The sequence below is a fragment of the Sapajus apella genome, unplaced genomic scaffold (assembly GCF_009761245.1).
Source record: "Sapajus apella isolate SASKATOON/1434 unplaced genomic scaffold, GSC_monkey_1.0 scaffold1, whole genome shotgun sequence".
NCBI classification, from domain to species: Eukaryota; Metazoa; Chordata; class Mammalia; order Primates; family Cebidae; genus Sapajus; species Sapajus apella.
Genome location: NW_022436941.1, coordinates 17653392 through 17672872, shown reverse-complemented (window position 1 = coordinate 17672872; position 19481 = coordinate 17653392). Strand labels below are relative to the sequence as shown.

The window sequence follows — 19481 nt, the reverse complement described above, 5'->3', positions numbered from 1 at the left end:
GGCGCGGGCCGCGGCCGGACAGGGCCCCGCGAGCCGGGCCTGCGGCTGCTGCGCCCAAGAAGCACCCGCGGCCGCTGCCGCCTTGGCGCAGGGGGTCCCCTCGCTCCTCTCTCCCCTCCCCCGGCCCAGAGGAAGGACTCCGCCCTGGCGCGGTTGTCAGGGAAACGGGCGCCCCTCCCTGGCGCGGCGGCTGCGGGCGCCCGCAGCCCCTCGGGGTCCAACCATTCGCCTCCCGGCTGAGCTCCCGGCCTCGGGGCAGGAACGCGGGGTGTCCAGTCCTCCGACGCAGCGCTCGCCATTCTCCCGGCCACCCGCCTTCGGGCGCCCAGCATGGGCTGCGTTTCTTTCTGGCACAGCTGCCCCCTCAGTCCAGACAGTAGTAGCTTCGCGGCAGGTTCACGCTGGCTTCCAAGTTCTGTACAATTCGTTCAGCTGGAAAACCTGTTTTTTTGTTTTTTTTTTTTAATCATTTGTAGCTGTTTATTAACCAAACTGAACACACGTATTGATTTGAGATGGTTTCCAAAGATTTTTCTTTTTGAGTTCTGCAGTTCCATGAAATGGCAAAATCACTTGCTGGTCACCTGTTTCATACCCACGACTGTGGTCACCGACTGTGGTCACCGAGACATGTGAAACAGGACGCGTGGTCTCAAGAGGGGAAGGGGAGCGCAGAGACCAGGGCATGGGTCCTTTGAGTACAAGTTTACTCAGTGAATTGTTGGTGGAGATTTCCCAGTGAATTCAAAGCATTCTTTCCTGGACAGTCGTTGCTAGTGGGAGAAATGTCTGAGAGGGCCTACACCTTGGAGGAATTTATTTCCAGTTGTTAAAGAGCTGGGAGGGTTGGAGGAAGATTGCAGGACAGTCTGAAGGGATTGTTATTTTATTTACACCAGTCACTCGCTCGCTAAACACCCTTTATGTTAGTTTGACGGAGAGTGTTTTTACTTCACTCCCCTCCTCTAAACATTACTGATATTTGGTGACAGTCTGTTTGGGCCCTTGTATTTTCTTAGTTGGGACTAAATTACCCTCTCAAAGGAAGATTTGGAATGAAAAACAGTGATTGAAAAACTAGTCCAGGAAGTGGGTGGGTTTTTAGAATCGAGTAGACTGCTGCGTCAAGTGTTCTGAAACAAGTTGCTAAAAGTGCTTTCCTTGGGAAGGAAACTGCACGGAGAGGGAGCTGTGCTCCATAGTGGCAGTTGTTTATATAAATTATCCTTTCCAATGCATTCACATTTCGTTAGTCTGTATCTTTCTTTAAAAAAAAAAAAAAAAACACCTCGAGTTTGTTCAAGGTTTTTTTTTTTTTTTTTTTTCTTAAGAGATTTTAAACAAGTCTCTTAAGCCTAAAACCTTGCTTGTTGTTTGGTCTCCCAGGTATCTCGCCTCTCTCATCAGCACTGTCAATGGTCATAGAGGTCATAGAGGGCTTACCATCTATGGGGCATTCTTTTAGGATCTGAAGATAAAAAGGCTCCTTGTTAGGGGCGTTGGCTTTCAAAGAAAAGATGAAGTTGATCTCACTGGTTCAAGCTAAACGTTAATTACCTGCAGAAATAAGCACTTTGAAATAGACCAAAATTAAGGCACATTGCCCATTATCGATTTTTAGTCTGTTAGATGAGCTGTGTCTTTCTCCCAAAGCTTTATGTATCTTTTTATTATTTGTATTTATGACCAGGCATGTGCCACACTCCAGGTTGTGAATTAAATTGATTTGAAGGAGCTATTTTTTGGACAAATTCGGTAGAGTTTGAAGATTGCTTATGTGATGAGACTTCGCTCTTTAAATATTTGCTTTAAAAAAATCCTAACTCATCCAGATTGGGAGCTAAACTGTTAAAATCTCTATCTTTTTTGAGACAGCCTTCTTTTGTCACCTAGGGCGAGAGTGCAGTGGGGTGATCTCAGCTCACCGCAACCTCTGCCTCCTAGGCTCAAGTAATCCTCCCACCTCAGCCTCTGGAGTAGCTGGGACTCCAGGCACACACCATCACTCCTGGCTAATTTTTAAATGTTTTATAGAGACGAGGTTTCTCCATGTTGCCCAGGCTAGTCTAGCCTCCTGTGCTCAAGCGATCTACCAGCCTATATCTCCCAAAGTGCTGCGATGACAGGTGTGAACTACCACACCCAGCCCTAAAATACCTTCTGAAGTGATGTTTTTTTTTTTTTTGCCTCTGTGAATTTGTGAAGCCGTTGTTAGGTGCTTTTCCCCTCTGAAAAACTGGCTTTATAATTGTACAGCAGTTTTTTCATTCAACGAATATTTACTGAGTGCCTGCTCTATGTCTGTATTCGGGGTATAGGGAATATAGCAGTGAACAAGCTATGAATATAGCAGCTAAAAAAAAAAAACTTAGAATTTAAAAAATATCTTAGTTTCCTAAATAAGAAGTTGGTAAAATAATGTACACTTTAGTGTAAAAAATAGCGTTTTACTTTAGTGATTATGTTTGTATGTGTGTGTTTTTATTTTTATTTTTATTTTTTGAGACTTTTGAGATGGAGTCTCCCTGTGTCACCCATGCTGGAATGCAATGGAGCTGTCTCGGCTCACTGCAAACTCTGCCTCCTGGGTTCAAGCTATTCTCCTGCCTCAGCCTCCCGAGTAGCTGGGATTACAGGTGTCCACCACTCTCGGCTAATATGTGTGTGTTTTTAAGAGATACAGTCTTGTTCTGTCACACAGGCTGGAGTGTAGTGGTGCAATCCTAGCTCACAGCAGCCTTGGATTCCTGGGCTCAAGTGATCCTCCCCCTTGGTCTCCTGAGTGGCACAGGCAGAAGTCACCACACCTGGCTGATTTTTGTATTTTTTGTAGAGATGGGATCTCATTATGTTGCACTGTCTGGTCCCAAACTCCTGGGTTTAAGGGATCCTCCCACTTTGACCTCCTGGAGTGCTGGGATTATAGGCATGAGCCACTGAGCCTGGCCTGTGTTTATGTTAAAAAATTTAAAACGGCGGGCATGGTGTCGAGCACCTATAATCCCAGCTGCTTGGGAGGCTGAGGCAGGAGAATAGCTTGAACCTGGGAGGTGGAGGTTGCAGAGAGCCAAGATGGTGTCACTGCACTCCAGCGTAGGCCACAGAGCGTGATTCCATCTCTAAATAAATAAATAGATAAATAGATAGATAGATAGATAAAATAAAAAACACATTACATCACATTCTAACAAATTCAGTGTTAGGTAGTTTAAGGTAGAAATCGGTGGTTTCTCCTCTTTGCTTCTAGTCTCATTCCCCTAGAAATAAAGTGTCTGGTGTATCTTAGAATTTTTTCCCTGTGCTGTGAACACATACTTTTTTTTTCTTTTAAAAAAATAAATGGCAAGATTTTACTATAGCTGTCATCTTACAATTTATGGACATCTTTCAGTGTTGATATGGAGAGGTCTGCCTCCTCTAACTACTGGAGACAGGCTCTTCCATGGTAGGATGTGCCATAATTTGTTTACCCAGGTATCTGCTGATGGCCGAGACATCCTTGGACATGCTTATTTATGCCCACTACTAAGGTTTCTGTAAAACCTTAACTATAAGTGGTACTTCCAGCCCTTTAAAGTTTTTATAGATATTGCACAATTGTTATTGAAGAGGTTTATAAAAATTTATTCTCAGTACTAAGTAATTTACCTTGAAAGAATGACGTTTTGCCATTTAAACATGTAAGCTTTACTGTGGGCCTGTACTGTGTTGGTGATGTTCCTGCCCTTAGGGATTTTCAGTCTGTACAGAAGCTGCTCAGAGCTAGGCCAGGGTTCCCCGATGTCAGCTGGAGCCTTGTATCCGGGGACTTGAGGGAGGGAGAGGTCAGTTCGGCTTGGTGTCGTGACTGTGCTGAGGTGGGGGTGGGGGTGCTTAGGAAATGCTGACTTTAAAATCTGGTTAGGTTTTTGCTAGGATTGTGAATTTTGGAAAGAGGAAATACAGGACAAAATCTTATAAGCCACTTTGAAACTCAGATACACCAAAAATAAAAGGGGCGGGGTGGGGAAGATCACTTCTAAATCAGTTTATGAAGAAGTAGGAGATGATAGTATAAGAAAATATAGATGAACCCAAATGGTCACAATACAAAAGTATGAATGTATTAGACTTTAGTTTTTAGTTTTTTGTTTATGAGACAAAATCTCCATGTGTCACCCATGCTGTAGTTCAGTTGTGTGATCTCAGCTCACTGCAGCCTCCACCTCCTTGGTTCAAGCTCCTCTCCTGCCTCTGCCTCCCAAGTAGCTGGGACTACAGGCTCGTGTCACCATGTCTTGCTAATTTTTTGTATTTTTAGTAGAGACGGGGCTTCACCATGTTGGCCAGGCTGGTCTTGAACTCCTGATCTCAAATAATCTCCTTGGGAGATTATTCTTTTCCATCCCAATAGCTTACTTAATATCCTCTGTCCTTAAGCTTGAGGCTAGGTAGTGTCCATCTCTACTGTTGTATCCTAATACAGAATTCAGTACATGTCTGTTCAATAAATAATGAGTGATATAATCTTCATAGGAGGAGAAAAATCAGAAAAGCAGTGATCTTGAGGCATGTAGCAGCTCAGAGAGTTAGGTGGAGGGTCATGCTGCAGGCTGGAATTTTGGGATTGTGCAAAGTGATTGCAGTGAGAGTGGTGGAGAGACCAGCTGACTACCCTTTAAACAGGGAAGTCAGGAGAATTTTAAGGAAGGAAGTAACATGATTAGCTTTGCATTTAAAAAGGTGACTATCTTATTTCAGGCTACTTTAACAAAATACAATCAACTGGGTAGTTTATCAACCACAGAAATTTATTTCTCACAGTTCTGGAGGCTGGGAAGTCCAAGATCAAGGTGCTAGGGGATTCAGTGTCTAGTGATGGCCCATTTCCGGGTTTACAGGTGATCCCTGCTTGTTGTGTAGAAGTGGCAAAGATCTCATGGGGACCTATTTTATAAGGGTACTAATCCCATTTATGAGGGCTCTGCCTATGACCTAATCACTTCCCAAAAGGCCTTATGATCTAGTACTATCACACTGGAGTTAGAATTTCAACATGTGAAATTGGGGGAGACAATCAGACCATAGCAATGATCCTGGAGCACTCATCATTTAAGAGACACTTACAAATGATCAGAAAGGAGAAGATGAAGGCTAGAACTAAGAACTGAATCAGGGCAGATATTTCATGTGGGTACCCGCTGAGTTTTTGGTGATGGGTGTAGCTATTTGATTTTGGAGTCTAGGGTAGATTGAAGTCTGGCTTAGAAATATAGCTCTAAGGGGACATTCAGCGTAAAAGTTAAAAAAAAAAAAAAAAACCCACAGAGAACGAGGAAGGACCAAGGCTAAAACTTTAAAACTTCAATGAGCAAAGAAGACCCACCACAGAAGCCAGAGGGATAAAGAAACCCCGGAGTGTGAGGCTGTAAGAGAGGGGGCAGAAGATGCTTTATAAGAAAGAAAGTGCCAGATGCTCTTGAGTGGTCTTACAAGTTGAGGATAGAGAACAGTCCCTTCTAAGAACTGGGAGTAATAGGTCTTGGATGCCACTTTAGGCTGGTGTTTTCAATTTTAAGATACATTGTTGATACAAACAACAAAACTAGAATTACTACTTAGGTCATAATACAAAAGTATGAATGTATTAGACTTCAGTTTTTTGTTTTTGTTTCTTGAGACAAAATCTCCTTATGTCACCCAGGCTGGAGTGCAGTGGTGCGATCTTGGCTCACTGCAGCCTCTGCCTCCTGGGTTCAAGCTATTCTCCTGCCTCCACCTCCCAAGTAGCTGGGACCACAGGATGTCTGGCTAATTTTTTGCATTTTTAGTAGAGATGAGGTTTCACCATGCTGACCACGCTGGCCTTGAACTCTTGACCTTAAGTAATCCACTTGCCTCAGCCTCCCAAACTGCTGGGATTACAGGCGTGAACCACCACATCCAGGCTTAGACTTCAGTTTTTATAGCTGTAAAAATCAAAGCATTGAATTAGATTGAAGTCCATTTTAAATACTTGACTGACTGCATGTGTTATGCATAGACAAATATGTCTTCTTGGGATCTGGACTCTCTGATTCACTTGATAAACACTTAGAAATGTGTCATGCTCTTCAGTATACAAGGCAGCTTCTTATATACAGGATCATAATGTGATATTTCATTGTGATCATTATTGTTTTAAAGCTTTTATGGATTATATTATAAAAACTGAACAATTTAATAAACCATCATTTACCCATTACTTAACCTTTAATATTTTGCAGTTCTTTCATTCACTATCCCCAGTCCCTGTCTTTAAAAAAAAAAAAATCTATTATCAAGCAAATTCAAGATATAATTTTATCTGTAAATATTTTACTATGTGTATCTGACAGGTAAAGACTTTTAAAAAGCATAACCAAAATGTAAATGGTACCACAAAATTAGCAATACCTTAATAGCATCCAGTTTCTGGTTGTTTTTTGTCGTTTTTAAAATAAGCACAATGTAAACCCTGCCTTGGAATTAACAGTGATTTGTGTGCATTTTATTGTAGTGCCATTATGTGTGTGTATGTTTGTGTGTGTGTGTGTGTGTGTGTGTGTGTGTGTGTGTATTTTCTCTTTTAAAAAATTTTATTTTACTTCAAGCTCCGGGATACATGTGCAGAGCATGCAGCTTTGTTACACAGGTAAACGTGTGCCATGGTGGTTTGCTGCACTGCTATTTTGTATTTTTGAGAACAAGGCTGAGACGCTGAGTGAAGGAGCTTGGCTACCTGAGAGTGGCTCTTCTGTTTCAGAATAGCCTCTTCTTTTTCTTGACACAGGATTTCATTCTGTTGCCCAGGCTGGAGTTCAGTGGTACAATCAAAGTTCACTGCAGCCTTGACCTCCCCAGGCTCAGGCGATTCCCCCACCTCAGCCTCCCAAGTAGCTAGGACTGCAGGTACATGCCATCATGCCCAGCAAATTTTGTATTTTTTGTAGAGACAGAGTTTTACCATGTCACCCAGGCTGGTCTTGAACTTCTACGTTCAAATGATCCACCCACTTTGGCCTCTCAAAGTGCTGGGATTGTGGGCATGATACTATCACGCCCGGTCACATTTAATAGTAAGGGCATTTTCCTCCCCAGAAACCCTGAGCAAATCAGTCTCCCTTCAATTTCTTTCTCATTATCCCTAGCTGATTTCTCAACAAAGAATTCCAGAGGAATTTGCCAACACAGAATTCCAGAGGAATTCCAGTGCCAATTTGCTGAGGCCAGAGTTATCTTAACCAACCATCATGGCAAGGAGGGTTGGTTAACCAGATAGAGTTAAAATAGGAGGCATCTCTGGAGCTGGAAATGGGTTAGTCCATTCCTGCCACCAAACCCCTCAGGCATCAAAGTGGGAGAAAGGCAGCAGGATGTCAGGAAGACCGCAATTCCACACCACGTCCTTCGGCCATCCATTACCAGCATATACGATGAACGAGGCCTTTGTATAACAAGGACATAGCTGGCACAGTGCCTCATTCGTGGTAGGCTCATAGCAGAAGCCCACATTAAATATTTGTGGAATGATTAAATCAAGCATGTATAAAATATGTTCCTTACCCTTAAGGGTAAGAAATGCAGTTTGAAAACATTCTTCTTGAACATTAACAAACTTAGAATGGTACATTCATTTAAGAATCAAAATAGGCACAAGAGGATTGAATTTTGGAAATGTGGTGCTTAGAAATTTGGGGGCACAAGTAAGTTTGTTTTCATTGAGCTAGAAATATATTTTAACTTTTTTTTTAGAGGTTATTTTCAAATTTATGTATTCTTTTTAAAACTTTTTTGTAGAGGTGGGGGTCTTGCAATGCTGCCCAGGCAGGTCTTGAGCTCCCGGTCTCAAGCGATCCTACCGCTTCGGCTTCCCAAAATGCTGGCATTACGGGCTTGAACCACTGTGCCTGTCTTAAAAACTTGAAAATAAACCAAATAAGCTATTTTGTTCTTCATCCTGTTCCACTAGAAGTGTACAGCAAATGACTGGTTGTAAAATCACTTGGATTGGTCTTCTCTCCTTAAAATAAAACTAGCTGCCCCGTCTCATATTTTGTATTTTTAGGATTTTTTTAAAAACTAATTTTGTTTTATATTTGTGTAAAGCATATTGATAATTTTAAATCAAATACAGTGCATGAAGTGTATCTACTGAAATTTAGCATCTTTTTTTCTCCTCACTTTGTTACTTTCTGATACTTTCTGTTATTCACAGAAAGTAACACTTTCTGTTACTCACTTTGTTCTTCTCATTGATTACTACTGGAAAAAAAAAAAAAAAAAAAAAAAAGGGAAGGGGGTATGAGGCTGTTCCCAGCACTACACTGATCAAAGGGAATTATTTTTTCTTCTGTATGTAGAAGCTCTCACTACTAGCAGATTTATGGGATCAAAAGATGCATGTAAAAATAATCAGTAGTGTTACCTATGTAAAAAAAAAATCTTATGGCTTATCCTTCCATTAAAAAAAAATAAACAAATACTAGTATATTTGTGCCCCCACTCCTTTTCTTAGATAAACAGTAGTATACTACAACATTTGATTTCAACTGGCTTTTTTTACTTAATGATATATCCTGGAGATCACTGCACAGGGACGTATATGAAGATGTATCATTCTTTTCTGTATAGGTGTAGCCCAGAGATATTGTGAGTTTGGTTTCAGGCCACTGCAGTAAAGTGATTAATTATCTCAATAAAGCAAGTCACACTGATATTTTGGTTCCACAGTACATGTAAATGTTTACACTATATACTATAGTTTATTAAGTGTGCAGTAGCATTATGTCTAAAAAAAGTACATACCTTAATTAGAAGTACTTTATTGCTAAAAACTCTAATGATCATCTGAGCCTTCGGTGATTTGGAATCTTTTTGTTTGCCTTAACGCTGATGGCTGCTGATGGATCAGGGTAGTGGTTGCTAAAGGTTGGGTGACTGTGCCGATTTCTTTTCTTTTTTTTTTCTTTTTCCCTGAGCCAGGCTGTAGCCTCTCTTTCTGTTGCCCAGGCTGGAGTGCAGTGGTACGATTTCCCCTCACCACAATCTCCGCCTCCTGAGTTCAAGTGATTCTCCTGCTTCAGCCTCCTGAGTAGCTGGGTCTACAGGTGCATGCCACCATGCCCAGCTAATTTTTGTATTTTTAGTAGAGACAGAGTTTCACTATGTCGGCCAGGCTGGTCTCAAACTCCTGACCTAGTGATCTGACCTCCTCGGCTTCCCAAAGTGGTGGGATTACAGGCATGAGCCACCGCTCCTGGCTGATGGTGCCAATTTCTTAAGACAATTAAGTATGCCTTATCAATTGACTCGATCATTAAAGATTTCTCTGTAGCATGTGATGCTGTTTGATAGTATTTTACCCTCAGAAAATTTGGGCATGGTGGCTCTAATATATAATCCTAGCACTTTGGGAGGCCAAGGCAGGAGTATTGCTTAGTTTGAGACCAGCCTGGGCAACATAGCAAGACTCAATCTGTATTAAAAAATAATTGGAATCAGTCCTCTCAAATGCTGCTGCTTCTTTATCAGCTAAATCTGTGTAATGTCCTATATCCTTTGTTGTCATTTCAACAGTGTTCACAGAATCTTCATTAGGAGTAGATTCCATCTCAATAAACCACTTTCTTTGCCCTTCCATAAGAAGCAACTTCTTATCCATTAAAATTTTATCATGAGTCCAGTGTTGGGTTATTAATTTACCTAATTTCAGTATTGTTTGTCTCAGAGAATAGTGAGGCCTGAGGAGAGGGAGAGAGGCAGGTAATTGCTGGTTTGTGGAACAGCCCAAATACACAACATTTGTCGATTAAATTTGCCATCTTTTATTCATTATTTACTTATTTTAGGCTGGTTAGCCATTTTTATGGTTATTTCTTTATTATATACTAAACAAGGAGTGGATTATTCATGAGTTTTCTCCAGGAAAGGGATGGGCAATTCCCGGAGTTAAGGGTTCCTCCCTTTTTAGACAATATAGGGTAACTTCCAGATGTTTACACGGCATTTGTGAACTGTCCAGGTGCTTGTGGGAATGTCTTTTAGCGTGCTAATACATTATAATTAGTGGCTGGGCCCATGGCCCACGCCTGTAATCCTAGCACTTTGGGAGGCCAAGGTGAGCTGATCACCTGAGGTTGGGAGTTCGAGACCAGCCTGACCAACATGGAGAAACCCCATCTCTACTAAAAATACAAAAAGTTAGCCGGATGTTGTGGTTCATGCCTATAATCCCAGCTACTTAGGAGGCTGAGGTAGGAGAATGGCTTGAACCAGGGAGGCAGAGGTTGCAGTGAGCCAAGATAGAGCCATTGCACTCCAGCCTGGACAACAAGAGTGAAACAAAAAACAAAACAATGTCATAATTAGCATATAATGAGCAGTGAAGACGACCAGATGTCACTCTCGTCACTGTCTTGGTTTAGGTGGGTTTTGGCCGTCTTTACCGCAGCCTGTTTTATTAGCAAGGTCTTGTGTGGACTTCCTATCTTATTCTGTGACTTAGAATGCCTTACTTACTAGTAATGTAGCCAGGTAGATCTCGGCTTTATTTTACCCAACTTCTATCAGGATAGAGGCACTCTTGTTCAAACGCCTCTGACATTTCCGCACTCCCTTTTTTTAGAGATGGTTTCACTCTTGTTGCCCAGGCTGGAGTGCAGTGGCGTGATCTTGGCTTACTGCAACCTCCGCCTCCTGGGCGGAGGTTCAAGCGAACCTCCTGGGTTCAAGCGATTCCCCTACCTCAGCCTCCCAAGTAGCTCGGATTAACCACCACCACACCCGGCTAATTTTTGTATTTTTAGTAGAGATGGAGTTTCTCCATGTTGGTCAGGCTGGTCTTGAACTCCCGACCTCAGGTGATCCACACACCTTGGCCTCCCAAAGTGCTGGGATTACCAGCATAAGCCACTGCACCCAGCCCACCCTCCCTTTTATAAGAGAACCCTTAATCCTAAGGGTTGTAGAGAGACAGAGATTCATCTTCTGTAACTTTTTCATGCTGAATAGGAGCCATGATATTCCTGCCTAACTATTAAGGGTCTCTTATATTTGGGGTAGGGAGGAGCTCAGTTAGAAAGCATCGTTATGGCAAGGGCCATTAATAACTCTGACTTCTGAACAAAAAGTGATATCTGAAAGATTAATAAATGTTCAGTTTAAGAAAACATTTAGTAAGCTTATCCTGCATTCCTGTACAAAGAGTACAACAGTAAATATATTTCACAACAGTAAAGCAAAATAAATAAAATTATCCCAAGTAAACTAAATAAGAAGGCTTTCCATGAACTGGGCAATTGTTGGAATCAAGCTGATATGGGGTTGCTGTATGTGCCATATGTTGCAGTAGGTGTCCAGAATTAGAATACTGATTAAGATTTTTACATTACCCATTCCTCTTGTTTCTTTTCCAGTGATCACTGGTTGATTCACAGGAATAAGCAGAGTCAGTCTAAATTGCAGAAAAAACAACTGATGAGACTAGAGGCTAATACAGGTGTACTGTTTAGGGAAAAACGTAATGTTTTTTTCCCAAATTATGGTGAGACCAATTTGCTTTATTATACTTGGCCTGATTATTTGTATGTAAAGTGCAGCAGGAATAATTATCTTTTACATAGCCATTTTAAATAGACTTTGATGGAACATTGTTCTATAAGGAATCTCAGATAAGACCTTTTTTTAAAGCTGAGCCCAGCCATGGGTTTGTACTCTTGAATACCTATGAGTTGTGTAATTCCTTTCCTCTTGATGTCCCAAGATAAGCTGAGGCTCCTGGGCCTATCAGAAAGTGATATTCTTTACTTACCACAGATCAGGAGCCCTGTGTACACAAGGTATGAGACCAGTTTTCTCAAAGGGCTTTTATTGGCTCTATAAGTCAGGTTGGATTCCTTGAAGAAAAGCATACCATTTCAGTCAAAGCCTTGGTAAAACAACCACTTTGTCTAATTGTGTCCTGTTTCAAATGAAAACAGATTCTTATTGCACTGAAGAAAATAACTATATTGCCATAAGTTAAGAATGCTCACAAATGGTTTCCAGATTCTGGAAAAATCAGGTAGAAAGAAACAATGTGCTCCAAATTTTTTTCATAGGAATACCTGTTGCTTATTTATTTATTTTTTGACACAGAGTTGTGCTCTGTCACCCAAGCTGGAATGCAGTAGCCATCTTGCCTCACTGCAACCCCTGCCTCCCAGGTTCAAACGATTCTTGTGCCTCAGCCTCCTGAGTAGCTGGGATTACAGGTGCCCACCACTATGCCCAGCTATTTTTGTATTTTTAGTCGAGATGGGATTTCACTATGTTGACCAGTCTGGTTTTGAACTCCTGACCTTAGGTGGTCTGCCCACCTTGGCCCCCCAAAGTGCTGGGAATACAGCCATGGGCCACTGTGCCTGGTCTGTTACTTAATTGTTAAAAGCTGTAAATAGCTCAAAAGAAAAGTTTCCTTAACTCCAAAGTCTTCTGTTCAGTGCTGTGGTCTACTTCCTTTGGGTCAGGGGTATCCTCAGTATCTTTCCTTCATGGTCATCACAAAGATGTTACCAGAAAGGGATCCATCTCTAGATTCCAAGAGAGGGTTCTTGGATCTCACACAGAAAGAATAAGAAGCAAATCCATAAAGTGAAAAATTTATTAAGAAAGTAAAGTAATAAAGAATGGCTACTCCAAAGGCACAACAGCCTAAATGCATTATTTTTTGACTTTTTGATAATAGCCATTCTGACTGGTGTGAGTGATACGTCATTGTGGTTTTGATTTGTATTTCTCTAATGATCAGTGATGTTGAGCCTCGTCTCATATGCTTGTTGGCTGCTTGTTTGCCTTCTTTTGAAAAGTGTTTGTACATGTCCTTTGCCCACTTTTTAATGGGGTTTTTTTTGTTTGTACATTTGTTTAAGCTCCTTATGGATTCTGGATGTCAGACCTTTGTCAGATGTATAGTTTGCAAATATTTTCTCCCATTCTGTAGGTTGTCTGTTTACTCTGATAGTTTCTTTTGCTGTGCAGAAACTCTTTAGTTGAATAAGGTCCTATTTGTCAATTTTTGTTTTAGTTGAAATTGCTTTTGACATCTTTGTCATGAAATCTTTGCCAGGGCCTATGTCCAGAATGGTATTTCTTAGGTTACCATTAGGGTTTTTATAATTTTAGATTTTACATTTAAATCTTTAATCCATATTGAGTTTATTTTTGTACATGGTTTAAGGAAGGGGTTCAGTTTCAGTCTTCTTCATATGGCTAGCATTTATCCTCGCATGATTTATTTATTTTTTAACTTCACAGATACATATGCTTGTTTGTTGTATAGGTAAACTCATGTCACAGAGGTTTGGTGTACAGATTATCTTATTACCCAGGTACTAAACCTAGTACCTGATAGTTATTTTTTCTAATCCTCTCCCTCCTCTCATCTTCCACCCTCCAGCAGGCCCCAGTGTCTGTTGTTCCCCTCTATGTGTCCATGTGTTCTCATCATTTGGCTCCCACTTACAAGTAAGAACATGTCGTATTTGCTTTTCTTTTCCTGCATTAGTTTGCTAAAGATAATGGCCTCTAACTCCATTCATGTTCTTGCAAAGGACATTCTCTCATTCTTTTTTATGGCTGCATAGCATTCCATGGTTTATATGTACCGCTTTTTTATTATTCAGCCCACCTTTGATTGGTATTTAGGTTGATTCCATGTCTTTGCTGTTGTGGATAGTCAGCACCATTTATTGAGTTTGCCTTCTTTTTATGGGTGTGGCTTGTGGTACTCCAAAACAATTATAATAGTAACTTCTTTTTTTTTTTTTTTTTGCAGCGAGATCTAAGTGTAAATAGTAACTTCTAAGATGACAGATCACCATAACAGATACAATCATAATGGAAAAATTTGAAATACTTAGAGTATTACAAAAATTTGACACAGAGACACAAAGTGAGCACATGCTATTGGAAACATGCCACTGATAGGCTTGCTCAATGCAGGATCGTGACAGAACTTCAATTTGTGATAAATGCAATATCTGCAAAGCACATTAAAGCAAAGTACAGTCAAATGAGGTAAAGCCGGTAGCTGAATTGTTCTGCGTTGTCTTCAATCAATAGCCTGTGCATATGTCTTTTTGTAGTTTTGTAAGTGAATATTTAGAATAAGTTTCTAGCAGTGGTTTCTGGATCGAAATTAAATGCATATTTAATATTAGCTGATATTGTCAAATTCCCATCCATAGGGACTTTGCTATTATGCATTACTGTAGCAGTTTATGAGTGTATATCCTTCCTCATAAGCTTGCCAACTGAGTGTTCTCAGGCCCTTGGATTTGTGCCAATCTGATAGGTGAACAATAGTATTGCAGTGTAATTCTTAATGTCATTCATAATTTTGTGAATCATGAATGAAGTTGAACATCTTTTTATATGGTTAAGAGTCATTTTAATTTCTTTCTGTGAATAAGACAGTTTATAAAATTGTTATTTTATAACTCTCACTATTTCAGTAGCTGGAACTATAGGTGCCGACCACTACGCCTGGCTAATTATTGTATTTTTGGTATAGATAGGGTTTTACCATGTTGTCCCCAGCTGGTCTTGAACTCTTGAACTTAATTGATCCACCCATCTTGGCCACCCAAAGTGCTAGGATTACAGGTGTGAGCTACAAGGCCCAAGCTGACCTTGTCTGTTTTAATGCCATTGATTTCTAGGTATCATGCCTGGATATTGTAATCATTGGCACTTGAATACATGAATGAATGAGACCTGCTTATCTTAGTCTCACCTTAAGAGATTTAGTGAAAGAAAAAAGTTAATGGCTTATGCCTCCAGTCTCAGGCACTCAAGAGGCCAAGGCAGACCTGAGCCCAGGAGTTGGAGACCAGACCGCACAATATATGGAAACCCTGTTTCCCCACCAACAAAAATTGGCTGTGTGCAGTAGCTCATGAAAGTGATCCCAGGACTTTGGAAGTCCAAGGTGGGAGGATCCCTTGAGCCCAGGAATTTGAGGAGTAGCCTGGGCAACATAGAACTTGTCTCCACAAATAATTTAAATAATTAGCTGGGCATCGTGGTATGTACCTATGGTCCCTACTTGAGTGGCTGAGGTGGTAGGATCGCTTGACCCCAGGAGATTAAGGCTACAGTGAGCCATGATCACACTACTGCACTCTAACCTAGGTGGCAGAGCAAGACCCTGTCCCAAATAATTGTCGATGAAAAGAGTAGAACTCTGTAAAATATTTGGAGAGATTTATTCTAAACCAAATATGGTGACCATGGCCTGTGGCACAGCCCTTGGGAGGTCCAGAGGACAATGCCCAAGGCAGTTGGGGCACATCTTGGTTTTATACATTTTGGAGAGGCATGAGACATCAGTCAGATCAGTCAGATACATATAAAAAATACATTGGTTTGTTCAGAAAGGTGGAACAACTCAAAGCTGGGAGCTTCCAGGCTATAGGTGAATTTAAACATTTTCTGGTTGACAATTGGTTGAGTTTGTCTAAAGACCTGGGATAGATAAAATTAAATGTTTGGGGTTAGATAAAGATTGTGGAGACCAAAGTTCTTTTCTAGTCTAGTAGTGGCTGCCCTTAGAGACAACAGGTGACAAATCTTTCCTATGCAGATCTTAGTTAATCTCTTTAGGATTAGGAGGGTCTGGCAGAAAAAGATCTACCTATGTTAATAGAGATTCTTTGCAGACGCAACATTTTCCCCACTAAGAGCCACTTTGCAGGGCCATTTCAACATATAGCAAAGAAACATGTTTCAGGGTAAAATATTTTGATTTTCTTCTTTGTTTGCTAATGTTATGCCAGAGTCAGGTTGGAAAGTAAATTATGATATATAGGGTTAAATAAAACCCATCTGAGGGCATGACTCCCCAGACCGCTTAGATAGGAATTTGGGCAAAATAAAAAAATCAGAGTTTGGTTGTCATAATTAACATAAGACATAGACTTACCCCTGATGTGCTTTACGTGTGTAAGTTCCCCAAAGTTCCTGGCTCGTGGTCCGAGCTCACAGGCTGTGTTTGTTGTCTTTGGGCCATTCTAAACATTGAAAGAAGAGTTACTCTGTCTTTTTTTTCCATCTGTAGAACCACATTGAGCTCTGTAGGAGATGAAGGGGCATTAACAGTGAGAGGTGCATATTACTTTTCTAACAATTTTTAAAGAGTGGAAGAAAAAAATTTTAAAAGCTGAGTTATCTAATTATCTGTCACAGTAGGAAAATGTCATCTCATAGTAACTGAGAATTAACTTTAGATCCACTCAGGTGGGGTGTTTTTTACCACTTCCCTTATGTTTCCAACCTAATAAATAAATGCAAGAGGAAGAAACTGAGGCCTGGTGTGGTGGCTCTCGCCTATAATCCCAGCACCTTGGGAGGCCAAGGTGGGTAGATCATTGAGTTCAGGAGTTTGAGACCAGCTTGGCCAACATGGTAAAACCCTGTCTCTACTAAAGATAGAAAAAACTATCCAGGCATGGTGGTGTGTCTCTGTAATCCCAGCTACTTGGGAGGCTGAGACACGAGAATTGCTTGAACCTGGGAGGCGGAGTTGGCAGTGAGCTGAGATGCTGCCACTGTACTTCAGCCTGGGTGACAGAGTGAGAGTTTGTCTCCCACCTTCCCTTCCAAAAAGAAACTTGACCTAGTCCTGTGAAGCATTATAACTCAGCACTATAACTGAGTCTTCGAAAGACCATTCCATGATTCAGCCAAGCCAGCTGCTTCCGAGTGATGGGGAATATGGTAAGCAGTGAATTCCGTGAGTACGGGACCATTGCCTCACTTTATTTGCTATTTCATTTGATTCGGGAACACTCTCAGAGGATTTTTTTTTTTTTTTTTTTTTAACATTCCTAAAAACTTTAGAAGGAGCAGAAAACTTTCCACAAAGCTAAAAGCCCTCACAGACCCATGTAATTTGCTGGCTAAATTCTGATTATTAGATTGGGCATATTTGAAACACCCAATGTGGTGTCCCTTTTCGGTTGCTTTTTTTTTTTTTCTATTTTGAGGGGGAACAAGTTGAGTTTTTCTAAAGACCCCCATCTTTGCCTGTTGATTTAAAGACATATCATATTTGAAATATGCTATTCCCCTCTTCTTGTTGATTTTATAATTCTCATTCTAAGGAAGAGCCAATATGTGAAGTGAGTCTCACCAGCTGCCTTTTCTTAGTTCTCTGAATTTAGAAATCTGGGGATTGTTTTAAAAACTGTAAGCTTCTCTCTTTTCTACACCCTCACCCTTTTCTTCATTTCTCTTGCTACTGGAATAGCAATTCATCTGGTTATTGAGGTTACATAGGCAGGTAGAGCAGAAATTCATTTCTGTGGTTACTTATTCTGTGCCTCCCATTCCCAGGGGTTGCACTAGTATTGCAGGGCAGGGGCCACTGAAATGAAAGCTTGTCCTGTAAGGGTGAGTGGAAGTTTGCCAGTTTGAGAAAGGGAGGGAAATAATTTTAGGCTCAAGGAAATGTACGGGGAAGGGTAAGAAGTGTGGATTGTTGCTAATTTCCTAATGCACCATAATGGGGTTGGAGCTTGAAGAGTTAGGTTGAGTGGTTGCAGTGGGAGTGAAGCTCTCCAGCTAAAAGTATGATCTGGAAGCAGCCACGAGTAGGGAATGGTTTTTTGTTTGTTTTTGTCAAGAGTAGAGAAACATCAGGGGCACAAGTGACAAAAGAATAAAAAGAAAGAGAAAAAAGGAAGACAAGATAGTCAACTTCCCTAGTAATTACAGAAACCCAAACAAAGTAAAACAAGTTTTTGTTTTTTTAAATTCAATAGGCAAAATGGAAGAGATTGATAAAAACCAGTCCTTTTGAAAATGGAGGTGAAAGGAGACAGGTTCTTTAACACACTATTGGTGAGACTGAAAGTTGGAAGCTCTATTTTGGAGGTCAATTTGGCAGTATTTATTAGATAAGATATTTAATTTATTAGATAAGACATTTATATACCCTTTGAGACAGCTTTTCAAATTTTTAGTCTATATCCATAAATTCATAAAGATATAAAGTTGTTCATTGTAGCCTCCCAAAGTACTGGAAACACAGGTGTGAGCCACCATGCCCTGCCATAGCTGGTATTTATAAATACTTCTACCCATTCCATAGTCCCTTTGCCTTTAGCAAGCACCTCAGCTGGTTGTGTTTCTTCACCTGGTAGGTCACTCAAACCTTCATTCCTCAGGGCTATTAGGAGTGCTGACTGAATTGGTTTGCTGCAGTTTTTTCATTGACTTTAATTACAGGGTACAGTAATATTAATATCATGCTCGAAGAGATCTCCTATATTCGACAGGAGACCCTTACCTCTATTGTGGAGTAGTGGTAGTCCAGTTTCCCTTTGGTAAGCAGGATCAATCACCCCAGCCAGTACATGGCAGAGCAGTACATGGCACAGCAACTCCCATCTTTGCCTGTTGATTTAAAGACATGAGGAGTATAAAGTGGCTAGGCAACAGCCTTAGCTTTTATTTCATTGGTATCATTGTTGTGTCTCCTGGTGGAAGCATTCTTCACTATGGAACTATGACCTCTAGGCCAGCAGGGCATAAAGTCCTGCGGACTGGAAGCAAACATTTTGCTAGGGGGTCACTAGGGGTAATGGTGAGTGATGCTACTCCCATTTCCACCCCTTGATTCCTGGACCTATCAATCCTGGCTATTGGAGAAACAGCACTATATGTTATATGTTGATTCAGAGCATATATGACCTTGGGAAGAAACTTGACCCAACCCTGTGAAGTATTGCAACTTAGCTAGCACTGTAACTGAGTCTTCAAAAGACCATTCCATCATTCTACCAAGCTAGCTGTTTCAGGATGATGGGGAATATGGTAAGCCCAGTGAATTCCATGAGCATGGGACCATTGCCTCACCTCATTTGTTATGAAGTCAGTTCCGTGACAGCAGATACAGTATCCTGTAAGTCCACCACCGATGGTAGTTTTGGCAGAAGCATTGTGTGCGGGAAAGGCAAATCTATATCCAGAGTGTCTGTTCCAGTAAGGACAAAACTCTGCCCCTTTCATGTTGGAAGCAATCCAATGTAATCAACCTGCTGTCAGGTGTCTGGCTGATCATCCCAGGGAATGGTGCCATATCAGGGCGTCAGTGTTGATCTGCTGCTGGCAGATTGGGTGCTCCGCAGTGACTGTAGCCAGGTTGGCTTTGGTGAGTGGAAGTCCATATTGCTGAGTCCTTGTATAACCTCTATTCCTGCCACCATGGCTGCTTTATGACCCCATTGCCCGATGACAATGGTGACTGGGGAAAGAGGCTGACTTGTATGCACAGAAGCAGTCATTTTATTCAAATCCTCGTGATTATTAAAATCTTCCTTTGCTGAGATCACCCTTTGATGGGCATTCACATGAGACAAATATCTTCACAGGTTTTTGTCTGTTTAGAGAGGTCTTCCATGTACGTCTTCTTGGAAGACTGGGTCTTCCAAGTCATATTC

General features: G+C 41.1%; 1 protein-coding gene across 3 annotated transcripts in view; it reads left to right on the top strand.

The window, feature by feature from the left end:
• The window catches only part of SNX24 (sorting nexin 24), a 169754-nt gene that overhangs the window by 282 nt on the left and 149991 nt on the right, over positions 1–19481 (top strand). The window contains exon 2 of one of the 3 annotated variants that reach the window (XM_032268847.1): positions 17802–17880. The exons of the other annotated variants lie outside the window; for them this stretch is intronic. The gene's annotated coding sequence lies outside the window, so the exon portion shown is untranslated. The remainder of the gene's footprint in view (positions 1–17801; positions 17881–19481) is intronic. 3 annotated transcript variants of the gene reach the window in all.